Source organism: Podarcis bocagei (genome assembly GCF_964188305.1).
Source record: "Podarcis bocagei genome assembly, chromosome: 10".
NCBI classification, from domain to species: Eukaryota; Metazoa; Chordata; class Lepidosauria; order Squamata; family Lacertidae; genus Podarcis; species Podarcis bocagei.
In genome coordinates, this window is record NC_138135.1 from 60988864 (window position 1) to 60995684 (window position 6821).

General features: G+C 45.4%; 1 protein-coding gene across 1 annotated transcript in view; it reads right to left on the minus strand.

The window, feature by feature from the left end:
- The window catches only part of SLC13A1 (solute carrier family 13 member 1), an 85427-nt gene extending 79143 nt beyond the window's left edge, over positions 1-6284 (minus strand). The window contains exon 1 of the mRNA XM_081211645.1: positions 6119-6284. The gene's annotated coding sequence lies outside the window, so the exon portion shown is untranslated. The remainder of the gene's footprint in view (positions 1-6118) is intronic.
- Between the last annotated feature and the right edge of the window lie 537 nt (positions 6285-6821).

Below are 6821 nucleotides of genomic sequence, written 5' to 3' on the forward strand. Positions count from 1 at the left end.
TAACCAGCTCCTGGCCCAGCAAGCAAGGCCAGGAGCTTGAAAAAGCTTTTTTGATGCTGGGGCTGCTTGGGTGACCTGGCACGAAAAGCCTTGCTTTGGTGGGGCTAGATCTGCTTGGTGCACAGGCTCTAGAAGGTGTGAGATCTCTGATGAAGTCAAATTGTCCTGTGAGATCTGCCTTCCGCAGCCGGCAAGCAAGGCAGAGGACTTAAAAACTCCCTTTGTAGCAGGTAACCTCAGATGGGCCCAGTGCAAAGAGCTTTCAAGCTCCCCAACTCACTTGTGACTTGACTTGTACAATTTTGACCAGCCCACCCAGTGGTTGAGATTCATGCTCCAGAACCGGGGTGGAAAGCAGGCGGGGGCAGGACTGGCGCAAGTCCCAGGGATGTTGGAACTGCTGTGATGGAACCCCACCAGGATCGTGCTGCTGGGGGCGGTGTGCTCCCCCACCCCCCTCTGCCAGTGAGCCCACCTTCAACCACGTATGGTTGAAATCCTGCAAGTCAAATGTGTGTAAGTGTGCTGGTCCCGTGGGTTAACCGAGAGGTGAGGGCCAAGTCCAGTCTGTGGCCGAAGGTGCAATATAGAGGCAGTCCGTAAAAGCTGAAGCTGGGTGCAGGGCAGGGCTCAGGCAGGATCTGGCAACCAGCAATGTTGCTCCCACAATTTGGGACTGGGGCTGGCTGGTTTTTATCTGCCCCAAGGCATAGGGCGGCCCTGAGCCTCAGGTGACTCGCCTCTCCTGGCCTGGAGGCGAGCACTCCTCCTGTGAGAACTTAGTTCCCTCCGCCTCTCTGCCCTGAGCCTCTGCAGCTCTGGAGAGGCTGGAGGGTTACCAGACCCAGTGGCATCCTCAGCCTCCTCTGATGGGGCTGAGAGTGGAGCACCTGCAGGCAATGGGTCCTCCATCACCTCAGGTGCCAGACCCAGCACAGGTGAGGACCCTTCAGTCTCATGCCCCAGCCCCAGCTCAGCTGGTTCTGGAGGCAGGGAATCCTGTGTAGGCTGGGATTCCTCAGGTTTAGCCTCCAAATCCGAATCCCAGGCCATCACAGTAAGAGGAGGGATTACTGTATTTCATAACCCGAAGAGGGTTTTCCACTAAAGAATTTCATGTATAACTAAAGAGCCATTCATTACATTATCGACACTATTAAATCCAGTCCATTGTATTTTAACTAACATTGTATTTCAGGGTTTCCCGAACTTGGGTCTCCAGCTGTTGTTGGACTACAACTCCCATCATCCCTAGCTAGTAGAACCAGTGGTCAGCAATGATGGGAATTGTAGTCCCAAAACAGCTGGAGACCCAAATTTGGAAAACTCTGCTGTACTTCAACTCAAAGAATGCATTTCCAAAAAAAGGGACACCACTTCGACCCTCTCCCCAGTTGGTTTCTACCCCTTCCCTTTGTAAGCTTCTGTACTGAAGAACTCAGAAGTCACAGTCCTACTAGAATCGTACAAATTCAATATCACTTTCATGGCCAAACCATTTAACTGCCAAGGCATGCTAAGCTTTAAAGCTGCCCTCCAACTTATTAACTGTGTAACTACAGTAAAAGGGGAACTAGGAGCTGTTCACTCTAAACCTCTAATGCTGGAGAAGAGAACGCTTACTCCTCAATGAAAAATAGATTTAAAAGAAAGGAAGGGTTTGTGACACGATGGGTCATTGATGTCGGAAACTGGCAGCCTTGCTTATTATTTAGCTCGGAGGGTTACATGAGTATTGCTGCTAAAGCCACCCTTTCATCTTTTATTGAGCTGACTGCTGGCTTTTCCCCGTTGAATTATTTTGCTCCTGTCTTTTGGATACGCTGCGTGGTTATAGTCGTATCAGAGCTGCAGAACCTTTTTCAGCCCTTCTGTGTAACCGTTTGGGGGCTGCGTGGCAGGGATGGGCAGGGGGCCAGGGGAACAAGTGAGTGGAGCAGTGGACATGCTAGTGGTATGTCCTATGGTTGCGAAGGGAGGAGAAATGTACAGAGTTGTTGAAATAGGAGATGTATCTGTGAAAGGTATCCCTGTATGCCCAAAGGAGCATCTCCACCTCCATCGCTCAGCCCAGACACTGAGGTCCTCCTCCAAGGGCCTTCTGGCAGTTCCCTCACTGCGAGAAGTGAAGTTATGGGTAACCAGGCAGAGAGACTTCTTGGTAGTAGTGCCTGCCCTGTGGAACGCCCTCCCATCAGATGTCAAAGAACCATGCAACTTTTAGAAGACATATGAAGGCAGCTCTGTATAAGGAAGCCTTTAATGGTTGATGTTTTACTGTGTTGGCTGTTTTGATTTGTTGAAAACCGCCCAGGGTGGCTGGGGCAACCTAGCCAGACGGGCAGCAAGCAAGCAAGCAAATAGTGACATGCCACATGCAACTCTTAGCATCACCCTGATGCTACTCTGCCAGGTACCAGGTCTCTTAGTGTAAAACCAGGTCCTTGAGCCTGAACTTCCACAGCCACTGCCCACCACAAACCACCACTGACAGCAGCAGCAACAGCAGCAACAGCAGCAGATATGTTCTGTATTTAAGATAATATGTTATTCTCCTGTTAACTATGCTGTTTTAAATGTGTGTTTTATAGCTGACTTCCTTTAGTAATGTTTCATTTTGAAATATTTGATAAGTTTTTTGGGTGAACTATGTTGCATGTAATGTGTATTCTGTACTCGACCACGGTCTCTACAGCCACAAATGGCGCTGCAACTTTTCAACAATTTTTCTTCACCCCAAAATGTGCACTCTCCCATTGTGTCCCAGGACAGATGGATGCCAACAAACAACAAATGTAAGATGATGATGATGATGATGAATAATAATAATAATAATAATAATAATAATAATAATAATAATAATACCCTGCCCATCTGGCTGGGTTTCCCCATCCATTCTGGGCAGCCTACAGCATTTAAAAAACATAGTAAAACATCAAACATTAAAAAAGTTAGTTGTGTTAACTTTGCTGTGTTAAATGTGTATTCTATGCTGGACCTCCTTTGTTACGTCTTATTTTGAAATCTTTAAGATAACATTTTAGTTTCCTATTGATTATGTGGCTTTGAATTTATGCTCTGTATCTGATTTTCTTCTGTATTTTTTTAAAGTTTCAGATTGTTTGATTTGATGTTTTGAGGTAGGCTGTAAACCTCTTTGGAATTTTTTTCTTAAAATAAAAAGGAACAGTATAGAAATGTATCTATTATTTTTTAAAATGAAATGATAGGAACAGGAACCCGTCATACCTGGAAGGCCACAAGTTCCCTAACCTAACCACTAATTCTACAAAAAAAAGAGAGCTGTTATTTATCAGGTGCATTTGTTCCTGAACAGCCACCGTTCACCATTCTCACAGTAATCTCTGATTTAAGGCTTGCTTAGTCCCATCTCCCCTTCATCTTAGTCTTGGGCTTCCCCAGGTATTTTTTCCCGATGGAACTCACCAGAATTTAGTTCCGGCACCTCTCAGGTGGGCTCCTTTGCCATTATAAGAGAACAAGGGAGGCGTTCATGGCAAGTTCTGGCACTTTTTCTAGAAAAACAGCACTGGGTTTGCCAAAGACACATCTATATCAAAATGATTTCAGGCCTTGTGGTTTTCTCTTTCAGAACTTCTTCCTGAATCCTCAGCTTTGAACTGTCAGATCCAATGTAGGCATATGCTCAGCCAAATTTTAATTGCCTTCCAGCATCCGTTTCCTGGTTTGTTTTTTTTAGCAAACATGTTGTTAAGGAATATGGGTGATAAGGAAAGGTTGTTCTTGCCTTGAGCTGGAGGGTTTCTGGCAGATTGCAATGAAATTGCCATGTAAGTGTGTGTGCCTCATAATGATTACACTGATGCGGTACTTGAAAATGTAATCCACCCTGCAGCTTGCCAGCCCAGTCGTTCCACGGAAGCTAATTCCAGAGTAATAATTATGTGGACATTTCCCAAAGGTGGCAGAGAGAACTTCTTCATTAATCAGAGTGGGTCCGTTGAAATTCATGGGCCTAAGTTAATCATGTCAATTAATGTCACTCGGTCTACTCTGAGTAGCTAACTATTTAGCTCTATCCCCACTATATTTTATCTTTTTACTATGGCAATTGGCTAGTGCAAATTAAGTTTCTATCCATCCATCTCTTCTGAGTAGTGTTAACATAGGCACGCGGGTGGCACTGTGGTCTAAACCACTGAACCTCTTGGGCTTGGGGACTGGAAGGTCGGCGGTTCAAATCTGCATGATGGGGTGAGCTCCCGTTGCTGTGTCCCAGTTCCTGCCAACCTAGCAGTTTGAAAGCACATCAGTGCAAGTAGATAAATAAGTACCACTGCGGCGGGAAGGTTAACAGCATTTTCATGTGCTCTGGTTTCCGTCATGGTGTTCTGTTGCTCCAGAAGCGGTTTAGTCATGCTGGCCACATGACCCGGAAAGCTGTCTGTGGACAAACGCCGGCTCCCTCAGCCTGAAAGCCAGATGAGCGCCACAACCCCCATAGTCACCTTTGATTGAACTTAACCATCCATGGGTCCTTTACCTTTTACCTTTATCTAACATTGGATATAAATTATCATGCTCTCCTTTATCCCTTAGTTCAATTATGGATCTATGTGCATGAAAAGACATACATCTTTGGAATTATCCTTAGATTGCTCTGGGTGGGAGACTTTTTTCAGCCACAGACAAAACTGAACTCTCAGGGGATTGCAGGCCCATTGTAGCTGGGGCCTGAGGCAATTGTGTATGGAGGGAGGGGTTTGACCACAGACAAAAGTGGGTGTAGCAATGGATATGGCTCTTACTTTTGTATGGCAAGCTGCATGCCGGAGATTTCTACAGCTACAAACACCCCTCCACTTTCATCCAGGAAAGGAATAGGCGTTACAATATTTCATGGACACATTTTAACATTCAAGGAAGAAAGCATTAAAGCAAGGTACAGATCAGGGATGAGGAATGTTGTGACCTGAGGGAAGGAGTATGGCCTGGTGAGGGCATGGGTCCAGGCCTTTAGTTCGCCACCGCTGCTGTGTGGCTTCCTCCATTGCAATAAAGACAATGACTGGTTAATGTGCGTCTGGATGACCCACAATCGCACACGGCTCCAACCCTGAGGTAACCGGAAAATGTCACTAAACGCATCACAAAAATGGCAGTGTGAGGAGGAACAGGGTGGGGTCAGGAAAGGAACTCTCACACAAAATGCTCACCACTCTGATCTATGAGTTTGAAAAGGGCTCTACCCCTGTGTTAGAGGTAGTGGACAAAGATTTATAACCTCTGTCGACAGTTTCTGCTCACTCTTTCTCAATTAGAAATGGACAATCTCATACCCTCCAACATGTTGAGTTCCAAAACTGGGGCATGCATCTTCCTGTCTGCAGAAGTCACATGACACACACAAAATGATGGAGCCCCAAAGATGCACTTTTTTCAGGGCCCCAGAAATGCCTGTTTTGGGGTGCCATACAAGTTCGCTGCCCCCCAAATAGTGCTTTTTCTGGGGCAAGTTCTCAGCGCAAAATGGCCGCCATGCTCTTGCAGGGGGAAACAGGATGTCCTGCTTTTTCCGGGACTCTTGCAGGGTATGCATTCTGGAATGCAGCCATTTCCAGTTTGGAGCAGCTTTTGAGATATGAGGCAGTGCTTCGGCTTCACCCTGCTCACAACAAATCTTTATGAATCCTTCAGCCTGTTTCAGAAGCAACTCTTGCAGGGTTAAGCACCATTCGTTAAGGAAAACAGGGTTCTTTTGTTCTTTTCCAAGCACATGCATCCTCTTTGCGCTCAAGCTGAATGACCATTGATCTTAAAAGATGCTTCCCTTAGAGATCTTGAGTTTTAGTTGCAATCCTAATTCCCCTTACCTGGGAGTAAGCCCCATGACTTCTGTGTAAGCAGGGTTAAGATTGCAATGTTGAACAGAAACACTTGGAAGTTGGAACAACTTTCTTGGCTCTTACTCAGCCGCTTATAACTATTTTGCAGAAAATCGATATTTTAGATAAAGAGACTATAAAATGCAAAGCAAACTACCTTTCCTAGCTCATAAAAGACCGTAGATAGGAAAGCCATTGAGATTCAGATTACTGAAGCCACACAGGGCAGGGGAGAGAGTTCAGAAACTTACCAGCAAAGGAGTCAACCCAATCTGGAGCTGGATCCAAGAGGAAGGTTTATGAAATGTCCAAGGGAGCGTGTTCTGTGATGAAAAGAGCTTCACCGAGTAGTATACCAAGAGCAGGTCCTTCTGCCTTGGCTTTCTTTGAGGGAAGTCTCCACCACATAGGAAGAGAGATTAAATAGGAGGTTGGTTTATGTGTCAAGGGAGAGGTGTGGTAGAGGCAAATTAGGACAAGCGGGAACCACCTCTTGGTAAGTTGTTGCTCCATTTTCTTTCTCTTCCTCCAAAAGTCAACTTCTCTGAACAAGTACGTCTTTTGTTTCAGCTTCTGACTTCATAACAGGCAATGGCTTGTTGTGCCCAATTTACTCTGATCACTATAGAACGCAAGTGCTCTGGACAATGAGGCAAAAGGGAACAGAGTGGTTTTTTCTTTTGTTTTTTTTTTTTGTTTTGGCCGTGATCCACATAGCAATTCAAGTTGATTACTTGGGTTTTAAAGATTATTTAGACCCACTGTAATTAAATGACCCTTAGTTTAATTCTGGGGACAGTACCTGATTTACAGAAGCTGTCCCAGTTTCTGGTTTGATTCTTGAATGCCCTGCTTTTCCTTGCGACATGCCTAGTTTCATTGGAGAAATGTTGGAGGATATGGAGTTATGTGACCATTGAGCCAAGGAAATAAGTAACTATACAACCTTTAGAA